The 25,947-nt window shown below is 33.5% G+C and overlaps 1 long non-coding RNA gene across 1 annotated transcript in view; it reads left to right on the plus strand.

Moving 5' to 3' along the window:
• The window catches only part of LOC118681874 (uncharacterized), a 181,798-nt gene that overhangs the window by 145,966 nt on the left and 9,885 nt on the right, over positions 1-25,947 (plus strand). The gene's annotated exons all lie outside the window — the stretch shown is intronic.

The raw sequence follows: 25,947 nt of genomic DNA on the forward strand, positions 1-25,947 counted from the left end.
ATAGAAGAGTATTTGTATGCATATGCATGAATTGAACTATGACAGATAGCGAAAGAAGTATGAATGAGCATGCGAATCCAAAGCAATCGCATAACATGCAAGTCTCCAAAGAATTCAAAACTCTGCAAATGTGCAGTGATATGCTGGTTTGACGCTGACAGGCGCACAGGCTATCCAGCAGACCGACATCAAGTGGAGCAAGAATGAATGAAATAGAGCCGAAACGTGCGTAAAGGCAGAATATTGAAAGCAACCGGTGATGTACCAGGTGACACACAGATAGAAAGGCAGCTGAGGTGAGTGAAATGTTGGTCGTCAGTAAGGCGCCTATGGCAGACACATGGGCGACAGGAAACGGAAGTTTGGCCACTGCTGAACGACTGCAAAGACAGCTATTGGCAATAATATGTGCCGAGCACATACCCACTGTGTACGTACTGCGAACTGCAAACAAATGTGTGCACATTTCAAAACCACACACACACATATACACACAGCAAAACAAGTAAGCGGAAGAGCGACGCCAATCCTCAGGCGACTGACAGTTAGCCGCCTTCACCAAGAATCCAAGCACTCGTTGTATAAGTGCACTTGGCTACCTACCACTACATACATACATATACACATACATGCTTGCATACATACATACGTACTTGGCTGTGTGGGTGTTCGTGTTGGCTCAGTGCAAACAAATCTGGCAGATTGCACGCACGCTTCCGGGATATCGGGAATATGCCTGCATTCGTGTGTAAATGTTGTGTACAAGTGTTCAAGTGTGTGCATTTCTCTGAAAAATAAATTTTTGCTCGATTGAAAGTTTGCGAAAATTATTATTTCTTACTCATATCTCCATACATATACATAGTAAAAGTTGAGGTGTGTTTTCAGACGCTAAATGCAAGTTTTAGTGGAAATATAAGAAAATATGTTGAAGATATTGTTAAGCAGTTTATCAGAAGTTGAGATTGTATAGTGAGCTGAAAAAACCAAGATAAATGCATTACCGATATGCAATAAATGTTTGAAGGAGGTTTAAGGGATTCAGAGTATACATTTGTTACATGTACTTGGGTATCAGTTATCGGTCGTATAAATATGTTTGGGAATATATCATGTCACTGATTATAGTTAAAACATATTCTGAACGGTTTCTACTAATAAAAGATTGTTTAACCAACTAATAATATATATAATTATAGATAGTTCAATAAATGCAATATGTTTATTTATTTAACAAAATTTATCGATTTTTCGATAACTACAAGTTTTATTAATCGATTAATAAAAATCGATAATAATAAATTATCGATATTTAACTCTTAAAACTTTGTATTTCTTCGCAGATTTTTGATTAAGTTCTTTACGCTTTGTAGTTTAGTTAGTTAAATCGACTATCACGTAGTTGTAATCGATATCGCACTTTTTTGCGAAATATATTTTATTTTAATTTAAAAATTTTGGAAACACTTACGTTATAGTTTGGAATATTTGTGCATAAATATTAAGCGTTTAGTTATATGTGATAATAAAAATCGACTATTTTAATATAACAATCGATTTTTGTATAACTATCGATTTTTGGATGGATTAATAGGATTTTTGTCGGATGTGAAATTTTATAACAATTATTTTAAAAGAAAGTAGAGACTTATCGAGGGATGTTGAACATATAATGAATGACAGAAGGCTGAAACACAGGGATGTATGTACATATATAGTGGAATAAAAACATATTTTTCACAGATTTACTATTCTATAGTTTACTTAAATATGTTTTAATATACTTTTATCTTAACAGTCGGAACACGTAAAAAAGAACTCCTGAAATGAATTGACTGACAAAGTAAAACTCCGTTTTTTTCACTGTGGTCTCAGCCTTAGTTTACCACTAGTTACCTGACATTGATTAACCAAGAAACTACAAATATACAATGCAAATTTCGACTAGACAGCTTTAGGATCTTCCATAAATGTGCTTTACATCCTACGGCTATCAATTACTCGTTGCTCTCACTTGATTAAACACATATTGAAGCAGTGGTAGTAAGTAATGACAGCAAAGAGCATAAATTGAAAACTATTATATGAGAACATTTCGTAAACTTACTTTTACTAGTATTTTTGTTCCATGCTATCATTGCTTGTCTGCGCTATATGCTCAGCCTTATCTACTTGACTTTTTTACAACACCACTTTAATGCCTGTCTTCTTCTCTGTCTATGTAGTAGTGTGGAGTAATTTGCATAAAGCCCAATCAAATACGTACAAGAACTTTCTTCAAGTTTCACTTCTACTGCTCCTTTTCTATGCATGCCAAGTGGCAGTGCCGTTGACATTTTCATCGCCGTCGCCAATGTGCACGTGCTCAAGTTCATTTGTACCGGCCTCGTTGTGGGAAATCAATGCACTCGAAGTGTTCGTTACACATTTCTGTTCATGTAAAATAGTGTTGATGATTTCCTATCGAAATTATAGATTAACTTTTATTCCAATATGTATGAAGTGTGTGCGTTATAAGTTTTAGATATATTAGTACTTGGTAGATTGTATAACATACATTAGCTAACAACCTTGTCCGTTTCATTTTTTTTTTTTCGAAACTCTGAAAAGTATATAAATAATAATTTTAATTCATATCAAGAAGCTAACGAGAACACATTTCAGCAATTTATAAATCCTCCATTAAATGCGCGTTAATCAGTAATGAAATGCAGGTTCCCCTAGGTAAGCTTGTGGACAAAAGCCAAATACTTAGAATTCCACTGTGTAAAATTTCGTTTAAGTATCTTATTAAAACGCTAATGCGCTGCTTAATATGTACGACAAACATACGAAAATTTTTTATACCCCGAACAAGGTAAATTAAGTTTGCCAAGAAATTTGTTACACCCACCAGGAAACGTTGGAGATAAGCTGTATATATAAATAATCAGCGGCAAGAGTTGAGTCGACTAAGCCACATCCGTCTGCATATACGTGAAGTTATTCTTATATAAGTTTTTGAGATATCGCTTTGAAATTTTGCGCACGTCCTTTTTACCTCAAGCAGCTTCTCAGTTGTCGAAACCGTCGCAATCGTACCACTAGAGGATATAACTGCCATGCAAACTGATCGATTAGAATCAAGTCCTTGTATGGAAAATTGTTTTATTCGGCAAGATATCTTCACGAAATTTGGTATAACGTATTTTGGGAGGCAACGCTTCGGTCTCTGAATATGTTGTTTAGATCCGGTCACTATAGCATATAGCAGCAATGCAAATTGGCCGATACAAATTATACTTTGTGTGGAAATTTTTCTTTTCTATTTAAAAATATATCTTCACGAAATTTAGCAGAGACTAATCGTCAAAGCACCACTAAAATTTCTGAATAAGTTGTTCTTATCGGACTTCTATAGCATATAGCTGCCATACAAATTGGCACATCGGAATAGAGATAATTATCTTTTTTTATCCTTTTATGCTATAAGAAATGCACCTGTTAAGGGTATCATAGCTTAAGTTAACGTTGTTTTTTTCTTATTTTTATGTTATAACAATTTATTACAAAGCAAACGAGGCATACTTTCAGGAGCTTATATAACAACGAGTCCATGTCGCGTTACAGCTATGGCGGCACTTGAGTGAATCAGCGAAAGCAAACAGAAAAAAGTACTTAAATGTATTTATGTGCAGTGTATGATTGTGGGCAAAAGTGCTAGTTTATATTTGTATGTATGTATTTAAATAGATACGTACATAAATTATGAGACAAAAACATACACACGGTACATATGTACGTCAGCAACTGTGTAGAAATAAAGCGCATATTTGACGAATATGCCGCCTTTAAAGCGCACCATAAATATCCTTAGCTGAAAATGCAGGGGTCGGAGACATAATAAGTGAGACGCATGCCGACACGAATATTCGTGTTACAGTTGCGGTTACTTAGCAGCGAAAAAATTCGCAATGGAATGACAGTTGTGGAATGCAGAAAAATGTGGAATGAGGACGCAGCGCACACACACATCCCCACACAAAAAGACATAAAAATTCCTATAAGAGTGTGTGCAGCATTTTTTAGCTGACAGTGAAGGGGCACAATATGCACAAGCAAACAAACATACCCACTCATATATTAACATTACCGTTAACATGCACTAATACACTCACATTAGGCTGCATGGAAAAAATGCGAAGCCGCAGTCGTGAAAATGCTGAAACGTGAGACGAGCGCTGCCACAATGACAAATGTTAGACGACGGCATTTTAGCGCGCGTCAACCAACCGCTGACAAAAAATTCACTGCATGTGTGTGTGTGTGAAAAAATTAAAGCAAGAAATAAGAAGAGCAAAGCTGACAACACGAAAACCACGTAAAGCGTTGCCGAAATGAAATGAAATGAGCTGCCATTATGGGCTCAGGTGGCGTGTAAATTCCAAGCAGCACTTTGCTCGTTTGCCGCTCAGTTCGTTGTTTGTTGTAGTTGGTTGCTATATTTGCTGTTCGTACGCTGTGCCAATTTTTTCACTTTTTTCTTTTTGTTGTTTTTTTCTTCTTCTCTATTCTTTTTTTTTCAATTATATTTTAATTTTATCACTGCCCGCACTGATGCACACAAAAGACTGTTTGCTTAGCTGTCAGCGCGAGTTTATGCAAATAAAATTATGATATTGTCCCAACGCGACAGCGCTGACGACTCATTTAAATTGTAAAAGTGCGCCAAGTAGCAGAAGATGATAAGCATAAATGTGAAAAATGATATAAGGCAGCTTTAAAGTGCAAACAAATTTAATGAAGGGGTTTTAAAGAGGGTATTTTTGGCAGGATTTTGACGGAAAGTGTTTTTTGCGCAAACTTTTAGTGTGTGATGTGTCATAAGACTTAGAAGGAAATTGTTTGTTTGTGGTATACCACGGTTGTTACATAAATATAAAAGATAAACATAAATATTATGCGTAAAAGGAAACTCAGTATTTTTTCAATATATAAGTTTGACAGACTGTGTAGCCTATGGTATTAGAAAATGTAGGTTTCGTGTTTCTCAGACAGTTTTGTGATTGCTTGACCCAGCATGCTTTGAACACGCATCAAAGAGGGGCAACAGTTAAGCGAAAATATGCCATATTTTAAAATTTTTTTACGATGCAGACGAGCTTTCATCATGTGACTGAGAATGTGAATCGTTTTTATGCAAAAGCCAATCAAGCTCAATTTTTGTTTTGTTATTTCTGTTCCGGTAATTTTGTCTAAGATACCGCTCTGGAAGGCCAGTTGTCGTAAATATCGAAATAATAATTGAAATCGTAGAGTCCGATCGTCATCTTAGCACGGTTTCGATTGCCCACGAGCTAAACATTGCACAAAACCCACTTCAAATTATTTGAAGAAGGCTGCATACAACAAGAAGCTCAATATACCGCTGGCACACGAGTAAACACTAAAAACCCTCCTGAACTAAAAGGCCAACGCTTTATAATGGTGACAAAATCAATACATTTCTGAACTGCATGTTGATTGGAGATGTAAAATGAGTCACTTACGACAACGTGAAGTAAAAATGGACGTGATCGAATTGGCGTAAGCTGGCGAAAATGATGACCAAGCTCGGATTGACGTTAAGGTTGGTTTAGCCATGTTTTTGGTGGAATTAGCATGAAATCAGCCACTGTGAGTTGCTCACCTGCGACCAAACTCGTAAATCGTGACAATATGCTAAAATTGAGTTTCAGTATTAAGCTCCTAAATCGCACATAATTTTACTACGTTTTACCTTTGATAACAACAAATGAAAAGCTTTTCCGAAAAAAATACTACAATTGAAGGCATGGCATTTCTATATATGTTACTGTAAAAAATTTGGTTAACTTCGTAAGATTTGCTTTTTTGCACATTTTTATGAAGATGTCTTATTTATGCCAAAACATTAAGACATTTTTATAAGAATTTCTCAAAAAAAAATTCCTCGAATTTATACATTACTTTTACATCAAAAATGAACTCGACTTCACTTTGAATGACAGGTGCAGAAATAGTCTAGTAAGTTCGATCAAAATATGTGCTTGTAAAGCGGAGATTTCTTCGTCATTGTTTAACTGTGCTACTCTATTTAATACAACTCTGTTGTATATAATTTTTTTTTCTACTATTTTTTTTTTAATACTCACATCTCACTTAGCTGCTCTCCGCATTCTTAACATTTTTATATAACATTGGCAGCTAGAGAAAGTACCATACATGCTCCACTGCATCAGCGCATATCGCAAAAGAATTTAGGAAATGTGCGCTCGCTCCTGTCGTATATTGTATTCTTTTGTAGTTGCTTGCCGTTTATATTTTCACTTCTCTACTTATTTCAGCTTTTCATTTTTCTTTTACGCTGTCATTTATGCATTGAAATGCATAAATTTCTTTTCCATTCCATTTGCTGCTGATATTAGAAATTTTATTTTTTCTCGTAAAAATTTAAAGAAATTTTTAAATGAAAGAAAAAATGTGTTAAAAATGTAATTAAATAGCTGTAGCGGGGGAAGAATACCATAAGGCAAATTTTTGCTCTAAAATATTACTCATACGTCATGTACTACCCTTTATTAGTGACGTGCTTAACATTTTTAAAGTCATCTATGCGTGCTGTTGGTTTGCATTTTTGTTAGTTTTATTTGTTTAGATTATTCGTAAAATTTTTTTTGTTTTATTAAATAGTTTGGTATGTATACAATTTTTTTATTTTTAGTGTCACATTTGATTATTAAAGCGCGTGCAATATTTGATTGTATTCACCGCGTGTAATTGCTGAAACGTTCATAGAATTTCTGAACATATTTAGATAATCATATATGTATTTCTAAAGGACACACCTACGCATACGTATATTTATATATACCGTTAAATGTGCGTAAAATATGCAGGAAATGTAAGTTAAGTGTCTCCCTAAGAATTTTCATGCTGCACGCACGCAGGCACGCACGCATTAACATCAATCATTCATGTCGGATCCATGCATATCTACAAACATATTTGCCGCTAGTCTGCTCTGCTATTTCGTAACTGTGTGATACTATTTTCGTTATTGCATATGTGACAACAATACGTCAGCTAATATCTAAAATGTCTCTATATACATACCTATATACATTTAGTTGACTTATTTGGTGTGTGGAGTTGTAGTAAAAATAAAAAAACAAACACGAAATAGCAGACAAATGTAGCATGAGATAGCAATTACGTGATTAAATGTACGCATATCTACTTGTATTGTATATATATATATATATATATATATATATGTGTGTGTGAATGTTTGTATTTTTATGGCGTGGAACTTTTTGCAACGAAAATTGCATTATTAAGTCGCACGTGACCGCCAGAAACTTGAATGCTGTATCCCCTTTTCTAGTTCGCTTTGGTGTATTTGTTTATAGTTTGGCACGTGCATAATTTTATACAAAAGCGCTTTGTGTTTAGCCAATATGAGCACAATACATGCCAAAACAATGCAACTAATGAACTTCGCGCACAACAAAAGCAACAATTACGTTTTTCTATATATTATATGTAGCTGAAAAATGAAGAATCGACGGTGGTGAAATGCAAAATTCTAACCTGATTTTGATATAGTTATGTAACATAGTTTTGATTTGTATAGGCCAATTTGTATGGCAGCTATAAGATATAGTAATACGATCTGTGCAATATATTTAGAGATTGTAGCGTTACCCTTGGTAATAGACTATGCTAAATTTCAAAAAGATATCTTGCGAAATAAAAAAGTTTCCATACAAGAACTTGATTGTGATTGTTCGGTTTGAATGGCAGCTATATGCTATAGTCGTCTGATCTGAACAATTTTCCCAGAGATTTTATATTTGCTTTGAACAAAAATTTGAGCCAACATTTGTGCAGATATCCTTTCAATTACTAAAGTTCTCCATACAAGGACTGGATTTTGATCGATCAGTTTGTATGCAAACTATATGTAATAGTGGTCCCATCTTAAAATTTTTTTTAGTAAATTATAGCGTTGTTTGAAGCAATATTCTACGCTAAATTTCCCGAAGATATCTTTTCACATAAAACAGTTTTCCCTACAATGACTTGATGTTGATTTATCAGTGTGTATTGCAGCTATATCTTATAGTAGGCCAATATTAGCGGTTCCGACAGATGAGTAACTTCTTATGGAAAACAGGTTGTGCGCAAAATTTTAGAATGATATCTCAAAAACTGAGGGGCTAGTTTGCTTATATACAGACAGGAAAGAGGTACTCTTCGTTTTCTCGAAAATGAATATTTCATTAAGGGCTCTTCAAGGTCATTAATTAATAGTATAACATCCTAACTATTTTTATTTTCTAGAAAACATAAAAATTTTGTCTTCAGGCGATATATGTGTAATATATATTTTATTATATTTTTATTTTTATTTTTCGTTTTTTTTTTTATTTTAATATTTACAGTGAATTAAAATATGTTTTATATACATTTATAAATATTAAATATATATTATATATATGTATATATCAGCTACTCACCCTTGACTTGCTTTCGAAATTATTATCGCTATCTTCACTTCAGTGTGCAAACACAAATTCTACCCAAAGCCGCTGTTATCATATTCGCGTCGCCATGAATCATATTTCTATGCTGCAACATAAATGTGTGTACCGGCAGACCGCAAACTTCATTATATATTTTTTTCTTTTCTTTCTCTCTAGCTTAAAACCAACATTTATCTCAACAAGCGCCACACCTTTGCCAAAGAAAAGACACTCTGCGTTGAAGAAGCAACAGGTTGTTTGTACGACATATTGCTGCATATCTGCAGGCGCAAACACACGTATCATATTTTAATATGTATGTATATGTATTTATATTATCATACATGCGAAGTTGTTAGATATGTTGGCTTATACTTTATGCATGTACATGTATGTGTAAGTGCAAGTATTCTTTGGCTTTTTGTTATGTCTTCACACCTGAAAGTATAATATAAATATAACTTTTGGCCTCCACATGCATATTATTATTTGTATGTGTAGTGATGCTTAGTCATAAGAGTTTGCTGCAAATTTATATACACATATGTATGTGTAGCCGAAAGCTTAAGATATGCTTATGACGGACTAAGTGCTGGCATCTAGCCTAAAAATTTAAGAAATGCTTATGTGAGATTAAGTTTTACTAAAAAATTTACTTATTTGCTGGTGGTTTATGCGGTTTATGAACAAATTTATTTCGTCTTGTAGTTAAAACTAGTTAACGCATATTTCTAGAAACTCGCAGAATATGAAATAATTGTCTTGAAATATCCTTTCTACACTCATTGTGTTCACTCAACCGCTTCACTATGGAGAATTACAGAGTAGACACAGCAGAAAGCGCATTGTTTACACTGTTGTATTTGTTGTTATGGCAAAATCTCGCACAAACATCACAACAAAAGCGATTCATTTAACATTCAAGCACTCGAACATCCCGCTGGAGTGCTTGTTAGTATTGTCCTTGGCGCTTTAAGTGTCCGCTAAGTTTCATAACCGTTCTACTTTTATAGTTTGTTTACTCTATTTGGTACAAGCTTCGCGCTGCTGATGGAGCATAGCAAAGAAAAAATCTGTGTTCGCAGCAGTGTACGCATGTTTATGCTAGTGACAAAAGCGAGTCAAGCGTTGTAGTCCGAGTAAAAAGTGTTGTGATAACTACAGCTGGCAGCAGCTGTAGTGGCGATAGTGAAAGTAAAGTGGACAGGACTTTAAATTGAAGATGCTCGGATAAGCAATGAAAGCATAATAGTAAAAAGCATAAAAGCACTTAAGCGAACCGATTATGGGACAACGCAAACAATATACACGACTATATGCTAAGCGCTAGAGATTATGTCGGCCTTAAGCTGTGCTTTTACATATTTTTTCTGTATACGATTAGCTACTTTATACTCGTAGTAGATACTCCTATACTAAATAATATCCGAAGCTTTTTTCAATTTTTGGTTTAATTTCTAACTCAAGTGCATTAATTTTTTTTTAATATTGCCTACTTTTGGGCTCATTTCAGCAAAGTCACCCACCCTTTCGCATTTAAGTGATTATATTTACCTGTGATTTTTTGCATATAAATCGAATGTGCGCATATTTGTGAATATTTAGTTTCGCTGATATAAAACTCCCAAAGTCGCGTTTATCTCGAAACGCTGTTTTCATAGTCGGTTAGGAATTTTTATCTTAAACGGCTGGACCAATCGACTTGAAATTTCACACGACCTCGTTAGATATATTTGTCAGGCAATGATCGAAGGAACAAGATTTTGGTTAATAATTTAGATTTTCCAAGCCACTCTGAAATGCCAATTTTCTCACAAAATAGTAATTTTTTTTAAAGAAGCCCCCAAATAAAAATTTTGACTGGTCCTTGGATCATTAGAACTTATTTATAATCATATTATTATTTTTGGCAAATGAATTTGAGATAATTTTAAGCAGAAAACCGTCACCGTCAAACACACTTTTTCGGAGGTCCCGCTAGAAATAGGGTATAGTTTAATAAGAATAAAAAAAAGTTTCAAAATAAATCGCCAATTATATTAACTTCTGCAGATGCATATGATTTTCATTTATTTACTTAATAAAATCCTTTACAAAAATAATACATTTACTCTGACTTGCAGTTGATGTTAAGCACTCAGTAACTTTTTTTTAATTTATTTTTTATTAAAAAGTTTTTCAACACTTTTATATTTATTTTGAAAAATTTGTTATGACACGTGCAATGCCGCAAACCCACAAATGCTATTAAGTGCCTAATTGACGGCATTAACTGGCACATTTATTTGCAATAACAATTTTGTTTGTCAATAAAAAGTTAATTCTCTTATATATTAAAACAAATGTAACCAATTGCACTAGCAACTACAACAAAAACTTGTAGAGTATTTGTACAAAATAAATAACCGCAAATAGCGCACAGTGACAAATTTTATGGACGTCAATTTCAGTTGTACAAACATATCTACTTGTTACATAATATCTTGCTAGCGTGTTCCCATGCACTGAGAGTTGTTTTGAGTGGGTGCATGCAACTAACGTTTGGCAACAACACAGCGAATGCTACTCTTGACAACAAATTGCTGCGACTGTCTGGCGACTCCATCAATAACAGTGCACATACATACGTACATACTAATAAACGCAGTTAAGGAGACACTTAGAGCATAATAAATGAACAAACAAACATTGGCGAGTAGATAAACACAAAAACTACTTATGTACGAATATATTTGTGGGTACTTACTAAAATAAGTACATATCGTACATATATGCAATGAGTGAAGCTCTTGTGCTTTTGGTCTTTATATGGTTATAATGGGGAAATTTTTTTTCTAATTGTTATTGCATTAAGCATTATTTTTCAGCTTAAATTTTATAAATTTATATTTTATTTATTACTTATTATATTTCCATACTGTTTATCTCTATCTGCTCTTTTGTTGTGGTCGTCCAATTTAATTTAAATTACCCTAAATGTAGGCAATAAGTTCTTGTACGCTCTGGTACCATACTCTTGTGCTTTTGGACTTTATATGGTTATAATGGGGACATTTTTTTTATCTAATTGTTATTGCATTAAGCATGACTTTTCAGCTTAAATTTTATAAATTTATACTTTACTCTTATTACATATTATATTTCCATACTGTTTATCTCTATGTGCTCTTTTGTTGTGGTCGTCACATTTAATTTAAATTACCCTAAATGTAGGCAATAAGTTCTTGTGTGCTCTGGTACCAAGTAGTATAAGTCGAGTGTAGCCTACAATTGGGCGTTTGTATGAAGTTTCATACGCTAATGAATAGGAATTTTCGGAAGTACAGCATTCCCTGAAAGTATGACTGTCCAAGCAGTTAAAGTAAACACCTTTGTTTGACATTTATGTTCAATACACTTTGCCAATTTCCCATGCAATGACGCACACCGTAACGACTCGACAGTCTGTAGAGCAAACTTACAAAATGGCTTCAGTTGACTATTTTATTTTTATTTTTTTGTGTTTACGTCTTTACGTCTAAAAAAGTATTTTGAAATTTAGCAAGTCGCACCCTATTTTTATATTCGAACGTCTTACAAAATCTAGAATTTTTCTACAGATATTTTCAATTTTCCTCGAATAGAGTAATAATTATTTATTTATTGTATAGTACCATCTAGATATAAAATAGTATAAATGATAAATTTTCTTAATTGAGTTAAATTTGAAATACCTAGAAAGTACTGAAATACTTCTTGATATGTTTTTCGAAAATTTATATAAAAAAGTTGTTTGTTTATGCCTCAGTATTCGAAAATTCGATTCTTAATTTCTTGGATTTATATTCTGCAACAACTGTTTTGTTTTTCTTTTCAGGTATGTTTTACTAAAGGATTCAACAGAAACATTTTCAATTTACTGTCACATCATGCTATTTGCAAGAAACGAGTGCTTACTTGAAGGTAATTAATGTGAATTTTTTTACATGTTAGAAAAGAATTGGAAACATAAATAATACAAATTTTACTGATATTATTTTTGGAATATTTATTAATTTAATCGTTTGGTTTTTAAGCTGAAGCTTTGCTTAATGGACCAGTGTCGATAATTTTTTCAAAGCAAAAAAAAAAAATAAAAGTAAGCTGAAACCCACTGCAAACGAAAGATAATAAATAATAAACTAAACATAATTTACTGGCGATGAGTATTGGGGAACAGGAAGGGAAAGGCGTGGTTGAACTTTCAAGGGTTAAGAACTGTTTAGCTCCATTTCCGGCAAAACTGTGAGCCCTATAAAAAAGAGTTAAATGGCAAGTGGTGGGCAATGGAAAGATCGACACCTTTTGTATTAAAACCCTTTTCACATATCCATAAAATGTATGTGAAAAATACAAATTTTTGAGTTTTTTATTTTTATCCAGTACAAAAAAAATATTCTTCACGAAATTTGATGAAATTTTACCTGCTTATGTCCGAAATACACTGTGTTTTTTACATTTAAACTATTAAGAATTCTCTATTAGACTTCTTCTAGAAGGCACTAGAATTTAATGTGTTGAAATCTTTCCTTTCTGATGCTATAAAAAATGTATATGTATGCATTACTATGGTAAATTTTCATAGGAAATGCGAAAAAAAATCCCACTAAAAGTTTCAATGCTGCTTTTTTTATTTCATCTATTTCTTAGTTGCAGTTCTTAAGTAGGGTTTAATTCATCAAAGAATGTTTAATAATTTGCCTTGCTCGCTTCGGCAAATTTTTTCTATGCAGCTATGCCTTGTTCTCATTAATAATTCGTTTTTAAGAGCGCCGTTCCATATACGTAACATTTGTTTTTACTTTGTGAATCTGGAACCCATACTCTTTGCTTTAAGAAATCTGAAAGAAATATGCATATTACCTACTATCTTATCAATATTTGTTTTCATAACAAATGCTTAAAACAACAATTTTATCATAGCTTGCGGCGTGTTGTCAATGGCAATTCATCATTTCTGCTTTCGTACTTAGTTTTACAAACGTCTTTTGTAACACACACACATATATGTATAATATACACACATTGAAGCAAGAGCATTTTTCGTGGCACTAAAATCAATTTCCATTAACCCTTTAGCAACGCCTACGACGTCTCGCTTTCACTTTGCAGCGCAAGTTTTCTTTCATTCATCACTTTTAGTGCCATCACTCAGACTTCGCACGGCTTTAGCTTTATCTCTTGCAACGCTTTGAGCGTACACTCACTCATAGGCGAACAAACATATATGTTTGCATTTGTTGTATTCACCGAAAAAAATTTGCATATGAAAAATAGCATATCGCTCTTTGGGCGGCGAATGCCTGCTATTCGCACTTGCTTAGCGCTATCCACCCACTCGCTATGGAGTGCTTCAACAACCTGAAGTGTTCCCAGCCGACAGACAGCACGTGGGCGAAACGAAACTGAAGTGATCAGCAATGAAGTGCCAGATCGAACGGCTAAGAAGGCAGAGGGGGGCTAGGCCGGGTGCAGGGCCGCGTGGTTATAAGTGTGTGACTGTGAAGTGCGAAAAAGTTGGAAACGCTTTGCAAGCAAAAAAAGAAATAAGAGTAAAAGCAGTAAAAAAAAAACTGAACACCAGAGGTATGCCTCCGAAAGTTGTTTGTTCAATAACAACGAAGCACACACAAAGGAATAAGCGATTGAACTGGAAGGGCGGAAACGGCGAGCAGGCGATGTTGTAGTTAACTGCGTGTCGAGTAAGTGAATGTGGGAAGTGAACGAATGAGTGATTGGGTATTTGGTTGGTGGCGCGCTGGTAGGTGGTGCATTGGAATGCGAAATTAATTGAAATACTTTCAAGTGTAAAATAAAAGAGTTGAACAATTCAATTTGGGTTTACAATGGAAAGTAAATTGAAATAAAAAATGCTAAAAGGGTGAAACGTGAACACAAAGCAATTTTAAACAAATTGAGTAAATAAAGTTCGGGTGAAGCACAGTTGAGCAAATGGATAGTCGCAAGTCGCTTGTGTGTCTAGGTGTGCATACCCGCCGGTTTTATATACCAATTTGGAAACTTAAAGTGCCGCTGTAATATTTTTGGTGTTTTTCGTATTGTATTTTGATATTTATAATTTTCACCATAAAGTTTATTTGAGCAAATCTCGTATGCCTTTTGTTAATCTTTTTTGAAAATGAAATTGTAGCATTTTTCGGTTTTGGAATTTGTTGTATTTCATTGGTTATTTTCATATAGAAAATCAATCAGTGACTCAGTGCATAATTTTTAATCTGCTTTTCAATCATTTGTTATGTTGCATTGAGATTCCTTTCGGAACCATCAATACATATTCGTTTTATCACAGCTCAGAAGCTCATGCAATTAGATTTGCTCATAGTATATCGAATTGTAGTTTTACTAAAGGTAAGGGACCGAGAGTCATGTATTGTATTTTCCAACACTTTTGAATCATACCAGGTGTTTCCAAACAGGATGTGATCACTTGTGGAATCATCTCAGGTAATGTGTCTTAACATTGCTAAGAGTAAATGATAATTTGCAGAAATAATTGCAATTAATTTTAATGTAGTTTGATTGACGATTGACGATTGCCGTTAACGATCAATTATTCAAGCACCTGTAAGACGATCAGTTTTTTTGAAACTTTGAAACTTTTTTAGCTGTCATGTATTCTTCACAATTTGTTGTTTCATCTGAGGTTACTTATATTCTAACCTTGATATTTTTCAGAAAACCTATATTCTGGCAATGATTCGTTGAAAGAGGATAATTTTTATGGTTATAGAGTTAGATTCTTAAATATGAATTTAAAAAACGTTACCTACATTTAGGCGAAAACGTAAACTTGTTACTTAATACATATTTATCTAAGTCGCAAACCCAGTTTATATTATTATAAAAATATTAGGATTTTAGCAAGCTATAAACTTACTTTGTTGAACGAACATAATTTCCAACCAAAATTACAAATTTTGAACAATTTCAATAAAATTACTAAGTAAAAATAGTCAAAGAAAATCTTAAGTTATCAAAAATAAGCATTCTAAAAATAAACTAAAAATTCAATCTATATGCTCAATCAGTACCAAATATCAGCCTAATCCACAATTTGCTTGTCATAACCACTACAATTTGCGCCGTAATCATTTTGCCAGCACAATGGTAACAACCGGAAATTTGTGCAAATTCCCACCTATCACCCACCCAACTACTACTCACCTACCAACCCATTACAAAGATTTGCACAGTAAAATGTCGATTGTTCCACGAATGTCATTGTCCGACTGCGCCTTATGGTTATAACGGAACTTTGAGTAAAATAATGAAAATGCAAATTGGAGTTGGCAAATGTTGGTAGCACGCAAGTTTGACTGCCAGTCATAAAATATTATATTTATATAGTAGCCAAGCATTTATCTACAGTTACACACCTGCTTACTTAGCATACAAGCTGTGTTAGTGTACAGTTATACATAGACTGTAAATCGAAACGGAAGCAGTTCTACGCCAAACAGGAGATTGAGTCAGCAACTGTGACAGATTGTAAGCGAAAGGTATTACATAAGTGCCGGATATTGGTTGGAATAATAATAACTGGTTGTTTGTTGTTGTACAAAATCGCGAAGATTAATTTGAGCATTGAGCGTTGGTATTATTTGAGATGGGTGTGCTTTCGCAATGATTTATATGTAGCTTTTTATTTTGTGTAGGAAAAACGTAGACACCTTATATTTGTTTGATCGAAGTGGATAAATAATTTAATGCTTTGCATATTTTAACTGTGTACGGTGAATAATTGATTGAATGAATAAAGTCTCGTTAATATTGGTATCTGCTGCTGCGTGACATACATATATTTGGAATTTAGGAAGTCTGTGCGTTTTTTGCGATACAAGATTTTAATGCTGCAAGCCTATAGTAACAAGAATTTTTGCGTTAAAATCGCTCCTTCAAGCACTTAAGGAACTCTTTTAAAATATCTCAATAGGTATGTGTCCTCGCTAAATGTATATAAATATAGGTTACGTTTTGAATTACATCACCAATTTATCCTTAAAGCAGATATTATTTGTTATTGATGTTTGGGGGTGTGGAGAATTAAGTAGTTCACTTTAGAAATATACAATATTATCGGTGGCCTCATATACATATGTTTATATCGTAAGTAATGTTGTATTTCCATATAAAACTAAGTATCAATTTCATTATTATATCACAATATCACATTAGGCTAACCAGCAAATTGCATTACACACCTGGTACTTCTGGCCTGCTGATGCATGTTGTCATTGACTTCCATAAGCAATCTGCCACGCTTCATTATGCAAACTTACCAATTCTGTAATTACATTGCAAGCACTTAGTAAGTGTGGCTATTATTGTATTCATTTTAACTATTGTTCGCTGATATTGTTGTTGTTGTTGCAATAGCGTAACTACATTCGCTGATAAGTAAATAATTTTCAATTAACGCAGACACTTAACCACTTACAATTTGTATATTATTTAACAGTTGCGCTGTAAATTCTATTATATTCTGGCAATAATGGCAGTACGATGGTTATAATATATGTCTCATACGAGTATGTGTTGCGACTATTGCAGCTATATAAGCTGCGTCTTTCATATGCATCGACTGACTTATGCATTACATTTGGCTGCCATGGCGTATACGTAACATGCATTTATTATTATCATAGCTCGGAAATTTTAGATTTCGCATGTAGATATATGTGGCTATAAGTTTTAATATGCAGTTTTACACTGCAATATTATATATTTACATGTATTTGTATAACTGCAAGTGCTGCATTGTATGAAGCGTAGTTGAGCGGCTGCTCAAATAAGCAACAGTTTATGCTGTAATAAGATTATAGACACCTCAGAACAAATGTTAACCGACAGAACAAATCAAATATTAGCTAAATGTGTGTAGCTATGCATGTTTAATTGCAAACAAACGAATTACTGCGAATAGAAACTAAACAATATGCCTACATTTATACAAATATACAGTATTTCTGTGTTGCTATTGAGTTACAATCCAAAGCGCAGCTGGGTTTTGCATAAATAATTCAATTAATTGGTAATGCTTGGTTAAGGTAATTTAACTGAATCAGCTTTGACTATCAATTATTCTTTTATATGTTAGTAGATCAGCTTCTTAAAAAATATTTTTTTCCATCGGTCGAGTATAAGGTGTTTTTTTTTAGGAAAGCATGGAAAAGTTTTTGCTTAGTAATTTGTTGTTTCGACTTTACTTAATAAATATTTCCCTTTTTATGCTTTTTAGTTTAGTTGGGATCATAGATAGATTAGCTACTTTCCCATAATAATAAGTTTTAACAACCCTCTGTCAATATTAAAAATTTAGGAATTTTTGAACTCCTTGGGGTTTGGATTGAGATAAAAGATAAATTAAGTGAATTTACAGCAACATTTAAAGAATTTATGCATTAAAATTGCGCTTGCATGCTCTAAATAAATGTATGTAAAATTTCTCATTAGGTATGTGTATTCGCTAAACGTTCTTAATGTAGACAACGTTTCCATTTACGTAGCTCTACAGCAGACATTATTTGTCATTAATATTTTAGAAGTAGAGAATTGATTTGTCTAATTTTAAAATATATTATAAGTAGTCTTATATAAATATTGTAATAAATATTAAGCAAACAGTTAGGATATTAAATATAATTTTTATTAGTTAATATTAACTACGTTTAAGCGACAAAAATTACTTAATAATAGTAAAATCGCACACCCCTTGTGTACGCATCATTATTCTCCAAAGCTCAGTCAAAAAAGTTAATAGGGAGGGTGTAAAGAAGATTTAGAGTTCAACATCAGTCAAGTGTACCTAAGCCTCGCCTAACTAAGCGGCTTAATAATATGCAATAATATTTATATAAAAAATAAATGTCCTTTCAATTTCTTAAACAAAACCAAAGGAAAGATGGATGGATATCAAACAAAGCGATGATTTATCTTGAAGTAAATGGTAGAGGAAGTGAACAAACAAATATTTTCTATTTTTTTAACATTCATGCCTTAACCTGAATTTTTAAAGAATAAATTCTAAAAATATTTAAATAAATTAAGATTTAATTAGACTTGTTTTACCACAGTATTTTAACCACAAATGGGCAGGGGCAAATAAGTGTGACTTGATGAATATGTGGTCTTAGCCTATTGACATTGATATGTTCAAAAAAATGTATAGATATAAAAACATGCTTGGCATAATGAAAAGAAAACTACAGACTCAAAGAGAACAGATATTTTAGTCTGCTGCGCTTTCAACCAAGCTTACTGCCGATTAAAAAGCATATTGAATAGATTAAACAAAGAAAATGGTGTAAAAAATGCTGAAACACGCTTCTGCGTTGCCAATAAAATGGCTTATAAATGATGTGCTAAAGGAGGAGTTTTCGTGATTAAAATACTTTTTAATGCTTTCACATTCAAGCAGGAGTGCTTAACTCGCTGACTTCAAAACTATTTTTTAAGCTCTCAGTGGCTAAAATTTTTCTTTTATGTTTTGAAAAATACTTTCGCACTCTGTCTTTAGCTCTTGACGACATTTAATTCAATTATAAAGTTGTTGCTGGTGAGAAGCGAAATAGAAAGCATTATGTTATGGATTTGTTTATTACTTAAGTTAGGTAGAAAGAAAAAATACATATTATTTTGTATTTGGATTTTAAAAAGTATTTTCTTTACTAAAACAGGTTTTTCATCTTAAATTTATATAAACAGTATAATGAAACATCCCATGATGTACGATTAATGATTGAAATTTGCTTCATTTTGTGAAAGTAATATTTGAAATATAATCACGTGATGCGATACTAATTACACGTAAAAATCAGATGACCTAAATGATATCGTATGATCTAATATTGATGTTGCGATGGTAAAATGGCAAATTACATGTTTTTTTTAATTTACTGTTCTTTTGGTTGAAATCCAAATTTATAACACTTAGTAACATCATCGCCTGATACCCGATTTTTAGTAGAAATATGCTTTATGCTTTCAAAGAATTATTGATCCGACTCATGGATGGGAATACCATATGCATCATGCTTCATAGTTGGAGATACTATGTACTTCATGGCTTTTAGTATCGCAAAAATAGGAATATATATGTATATATAACTATATGATATCACATCATTCGCACACAATAAAATAGGATTGAACTATATGATATCACATCATATGCTATCACATCATATGCACACAAAAAATTATGAATAAACTATTTGATATTACATCATACGCACACAAAAAGATAGGAAAGAACTATATGATATCACATCATATAAATCGCTAGTAAATGACAAAATGATGATGTTGTGATGTTTGAATTTTGCTAGTGTTGTTAAGATGTGTAATAATATGTTCTTTTTAATTTACAGCATTTATATTAACAATAATGCAGATTAATTTTGGGTTTCTTACATTTCGTTTCCATCACTTGATGTTTTACTCTTTTAAGTATCATATCATTAACCACAAGTTTTTACATAATTTTTAGCAAAACCTCACAAATAAATACATAATTGTAACATAATAGACCTTCATGTTGCCCACTTTCGCTCTAAAGGTCAAGTTGAAATTTATGCCTTTGAACAATATAAGAAAAAGTAGTAACAACAACCAACAAACGTGTAAATAATGGCAAAAGTTGCGCTAAAATTAGTTGCACCCAGGTGGACTGCGGTAATAAAAAAAAATTTCAAACAAGAAAATATTATCGCCTTGCCTCACTAACTGTGCTGCCGTTTTATGTTGCGCTTTTTCTTTGCCACTTACGCACAATTGTTTCACGCTGAGTGCTGAAATTTGTTACGCTGACCTTGGTGTCGCTACCAACACAAAGTGTCTTTTGTCATAATACTTTCAGTTTCGAATAACAAAACATAACCCCATTGACCTTTGGAAATTTTTTAATTTATTTTCAACTTTTATCTCTTATTTTGTATAATATTTTAATTTACCTTTTTGCTGATATTCGCTTTGGTCACTTAGCAGCCGAAATGATTTATTTTGTTGTCACAAAAGGTGTTCTCTGTAAGCGTGAATACTAATGCGTTTATAATTGGTTGAAACTGCGTTAAATGGTAAAATAAATGAAAAGCTCCAACCTTTGCAAATTTTCTTTTGCGTTGGGTACTTTTTGTTTTGTTTTGTTGTTGTTTTTAATATAATTTATTTTTTTAAATAATTTTTTTTGGGTTTTTTTTTTTTTTTGTTTTCATACAAAGAAAAGAAAATAGCTTTTCTAAGCCACACGATGGGTAAATAATTTCACCGCCCTTTTAGTTATTCTAGAAAGTTATAACGTCTCTATTCTGGTTATGATCTCTTGTCGAACTTTTTGAAGAACTATACTGTCTTTTTAAATATTTCTATTTTTTGGGGAATTTACCCTTGTTCTTATTGTATTATTTATATGTAGTGACTTTTTCAAACAAGTGGTGTAAGATCGGAAAACGGGTGTAAGATCGGTAAACGGGTTCCTTCATAAATTCATAAGATCTAGTAAATAGAAGACCATTTTTTTTATTCAAGTGAAGGTTATATTAAACATAGTTAAAATTATCGGGTTTAGGTCATATATAAGCATGTAAACCCTCGTCGCTTTTGTTGAAAATTTGGAACACTTGACACACACACAAGCTTCTTTAGACGCAAATTTTTCACCAACAAAATCATTTGCCATTGACAGGATGAGTTAGTGCTCACTAAGTGCCATATTCGTACTACCTACGTATAAGGTTCGGGCTAGGCACCATCTATGTGTGTTGTTTGGTGCTGTCCTCATGGAACACAATTCCTCGCCTATTGGCCAAAGCTGAGCACTTTTGCATGATTTCTAGCTTCAGATGGTCTAATTGTTGACAATACAAGTCCAAATTAGGATTTTTGGCGAGGTGAGTAGCTCAAAGTATAATATGTATATGATTTCCTGCCAAAACCACAAAGCAAAACCTTCCTGACCATTAACGTTGTCGTTAGTGATTTAGCTTTCATCACCAGTAACCATTCGCTTCAGAAATGGATAGATCTGGTTGCGATTCAACAGTGGTTCGCCGGTGGAAATTTGGCTCATGATCCGACCATGGTTTGACCCGAGGATTTCCATTATTTTGTCGGTAGACAATTTAGCCTTCCTTCCCTCTTGGACATCAAACTTAACAGAGCGGAATCGACGAAACCAAAATTGCGCGTGATTGACCAGTATCGGGACCATAAACAATATTCAACTTTTCAACTGCCTGGTTAGCGCTTTAGCTTTTATCGATGAAAAACTTTGCTGATGTCTATCTTTGACGCGCGCGCAAAACAACAAAGTTAAGCAATCAGAAAACTGTCTGAGAAGCACGAAATCTTATCTTTCATACATCTGTGGCAAAAATAATAGATTTCTCTTGACTAGACCATATATACTGTACCGAAGCAAAAATAACCTTCACAGGGGAATTTTTTATAACATAAAGGGGTATTAAAATTTCTATATCTATAGCTGTAGCGGTGCGATTTGAGCAATTTCTTTGGAGATTGTAGCGATACATTGAATAATAACCCATGTCAAATTTAGTGAAGATGTCAAACAAAAAATATATGTGATAAGATATATAAGAATATGAGTTCGATCGGTCAGTTTGTATGACAGCTATATGCTGTAGTGGTCCGAGATAGGCGGTTCCGACATGCAAACAACTTCTTGGGGAGAAAAAAGGATGTGTGTGGACTAGTTCGCGTATATGCAGACAGACAGACGAACAAGGCTAAATCAACTCAGCTCGTCACGATGATCATTTATTTACAAGTATATATTTTATAGAGTCTCTGATGTTTCCTTCTGAGTGTTACAAACATCATGGCAAACTTAATATAGCCTGTTCAGTGTATAAATATATACATATGTATTTATGTATTTATAAAATACTATAGTGGTAGTGATTACATTATGCAACTTCACTTACTCCTTAATTATAAATGAAAATTGCATTTCGACTCATTGATTAAAATATAATTTGTTTTGACACATTTGCATAACTTTTAGGCAGCATTTTGGTTATTGCATTTCATACATTTGTTAACTCTGTAAATATGTGTGTGAAAGCGTCGCACATACAAACAAATCCGCAATATTTATATAGCCACATTAACGTCAAACAACCGCTAAAAATGCCAGGCAAGGATTATAAACAATCATTTGCACAATACTCACACTCAAGTGGTCGACCAGTTAGAGGTGGGCCGGGGGGAGGCGGACACGTGACACGCAGCTAAGCAAATGAACGTGCTCGGCCGCGGTCGTTGGACCTCATTAACCGCAAAACGACAAACAGTCATTGTTTGCAATGCGCTGCGGTGTATTTATAAGCATACTCATAAGCGCACTCATACATTCATAAACACTTTCGTCTCTGTTGTTGCTCTTATTTGTGTTGTTGCAATGGCTAGTTGCGCTGCCGAGCCAGGTGACCGCAAAAGGGCAGCGCATTGAATGCAGCAGTTGACGTAAATTAATGTTTGTTTACAGGCAGATATAATTTATACGCATACAGAGACCAATTTGCGTATGTTTATGTGTGTACATGTGCATTTTCGTAATTTTATAGTTGCGCATGCAAATTAACGAAAACGGGGAATTTCTTCGCATATTTATTAGATTGACTACGTTGAGTTGGTTGGTCGTGCTGGAAAAGTGGTGGCATGCCAAATGGCATTAAAAGCTTGTATGGTGCTGCCAGTTTGTTTGAAACAGAAATTTGAAAATTTTAGAGTTTTAGTCAAGAGAGAATTCTGCTAGTATACATGCGTTGGTTGATTGATATTTCTTTCTACCTTGGACACAAAAGTTAAATGTAGTAAAAACAGAATATTGGTTTGGTAACTAGTATAGCTAAATTGACCAATCTGAACATCAAAACTACATTTTTTAAGCTAAAAGCATGCTTAAAGGTTGTAATTTTAAAATAGAGTTGCCACCTGTGGAAAAATGAGAATACCAAAAAAATTGCGTCCGCAAATTTACACCAAATAGTACTAAGAGGCTTTTTATTTAAATATATTTTTAAAAAGAGTTGCCATCTTAGAAAAAACAAATAACTAAAAATCAAAAAATGTTCGAAAAAAAGCTAATTCCGCTGTCCATCACTGATTTTCAACTAAATACCGAGTCATAATTATTTTCAGTGAGGGTTACTCCAATACAGCAATATTGTCAGGGCAACACACAAAAAGTACAAAGAAGGTGGGGGTTTCAGGTAATATATACTTTATTCTATTTTCGCTCCAAAAAGGGCAATTTTTATAGTTACTTTGAACAGGGTATATAACGGTTACCTTAAAAAAATTATAACACCCAGAAAGAAAAGTCAGATACCGATACCCGTTAAAGTTCAGTCCATCCAAAATTTACATAAAAAAATTTTTTTCGTGCCAACTTTTTTTTTTGTGTTCTTTGAGGCAGAATATTGTACACGTACTTTTCTATTTCGACTTAATACGAAACATTTTGGAATTATGAATTTTCAAAATTTTAAATATTGAAAAAAGTTAAACATTTGCGTATACGAAGAAAATTAATTTATTATGCAAAAAACTAACAGCCCTATTCTTTACGATTTTTGCTCAGGTTTTCAATAAGATATACGTTGAATTTTTTCCACTTTTTTTATAAACAAAAAGTATATTTTTATAAAGAAATAAATTTTTTTCAATTTGAAACTATTTTTATTCAGTGATTGAATGAAAAATGTAGATTATTATCCAAGGTAGGGCTACAATCTACGAACAAAATGTTCAGATCGGACCATTATAGCATGTAGCTGTCACACAAATTGATCGTTCAAAATCAAGATAGAAATCTTTTTATATACTTTTAGCCTAATAAATATGCCTGGAAGGGTATTATAGCTTCGATGCAGTTAATTACCTTGTTTAACCGCTTGAAGACTAACTGACTGATTTGTATATAAAGCAAGCGTGGCAACTCCAACCGCGAATATTACTGCAAAGTCCACTATCCAAATTACAGCGTATGTGTTATAAAACTGCAAATAAACATGCACGTATGTATGTATTATTGTGAGCCATATAGTATGCTATAGTAGTGTTAGTGGTGAATACATCAAATATAATGGAAGCGTGACGCGGAAATGTGATGAATTTGTGAATTGAGTTAACTTCAATAACAACAGCCAACACGTAGCAATTCAGCGCATGAACACACTACAGATAGTTTCCACACTCACATACATACATATGTGCTCACGATAAGCACAAGTATATATTTGCCAGACGTACGCTGCGCTATCATTCGCTATGCACATGCAGACTTTATAATGTATGCAATGACGCCCACTAGCGTTACTCTACAGTCCTGCAGTTTTATATTTTCTGAGAATCTAGCGGTTCATGGTTTGGTGGCATGCACTCGCATTAGTTCCTCAATTACATTTTCGTCGCTTTTGCTGGACTATTCACGTTTAATGGTTTTATTTGAGTGTGTTTCAGGTGCCACTTTTCGACACCAGCTGATTTGGCGCTCTTTGAACCGACACTTGGGCCGGTTACTTGTCGACAGCAATCAACAAAGCCACCAACAACAAAAATCTAACACTTTGTCAACGCTATCGTCAGCGCAATCGCCATCACGATCGTCGTCACCATGGCCATCGCCATTCAACGCTGGCCGTTTGACTTGTGTGGTGGATTAATGGCCATTATATTCGCTATGTGGCCAAACAAATTTGTTGATTGCTCCGCCACTGCCGTAGACCGTTGCATTTTTGTTGCTACCCTGTGAGTGTGTGTGTGCTGTGTGTAAATGTGTGCAAGTGCCGTTGTGGGCGTTGCTTGTTCGCAAAGTTTTTATTGCGCTGCGGTTGTTATTGCATTTGCGTTTATCGCGGTTTGTTCGCTAATTAATTTGTGATTTGTGGTTGCAGCAAGGAATTTTTATGTTAGGAAAATTGGAAATTACAGTGGTTTTTTGCCGAGTAGACAAACTAAACTCGTTAATCGTTTTATTGTGGAAGTTTTTTCTGCAAACATATTAAATTCTGTGACCTATTTATCATTGTGAAGCAAGCTCACATTTGTTATTTAAAAGGAATGGCTTTATTTGTGGTTTTTGCTTGAGAAAAGAAAAATTTGTATAATTTCAATAATGTTGTGGCAAATTGATTTGTCAAATTCGATTTGGCTTCGATCTCAAAAACTCGCCGTATCCATTAACACCATTTAAATTTTTTTCTTATGTCAAGATCTCTACCCACATCCGTAATAAAAACCTAAGAGTACTGAAGTTAAAGCCATTTTATTATCGTTTGCGTTGAGAATGGACTGTTAATCAATTTCATACTAGGAATCTACGCGCCCAAAGGTAGGCAACGAACCGCGAGGCAGCTGA

Source organism: Bactrocera oleae, chromosome 3 (assembly GCF_042242935.1).
Source record: "Bactrocera oleae isolate idBacOlea1 chromosome 3, idBacOlea1, whole genome shotgun sequence".
In the NCBI taxonomy this organism is placed as follows: domain Eukaryota; kingdom Metazoa; phylum Arthropoda; class Insecta; order Diptera; family Tephritidae; genus Bactrocera; species Bactrocera oleae.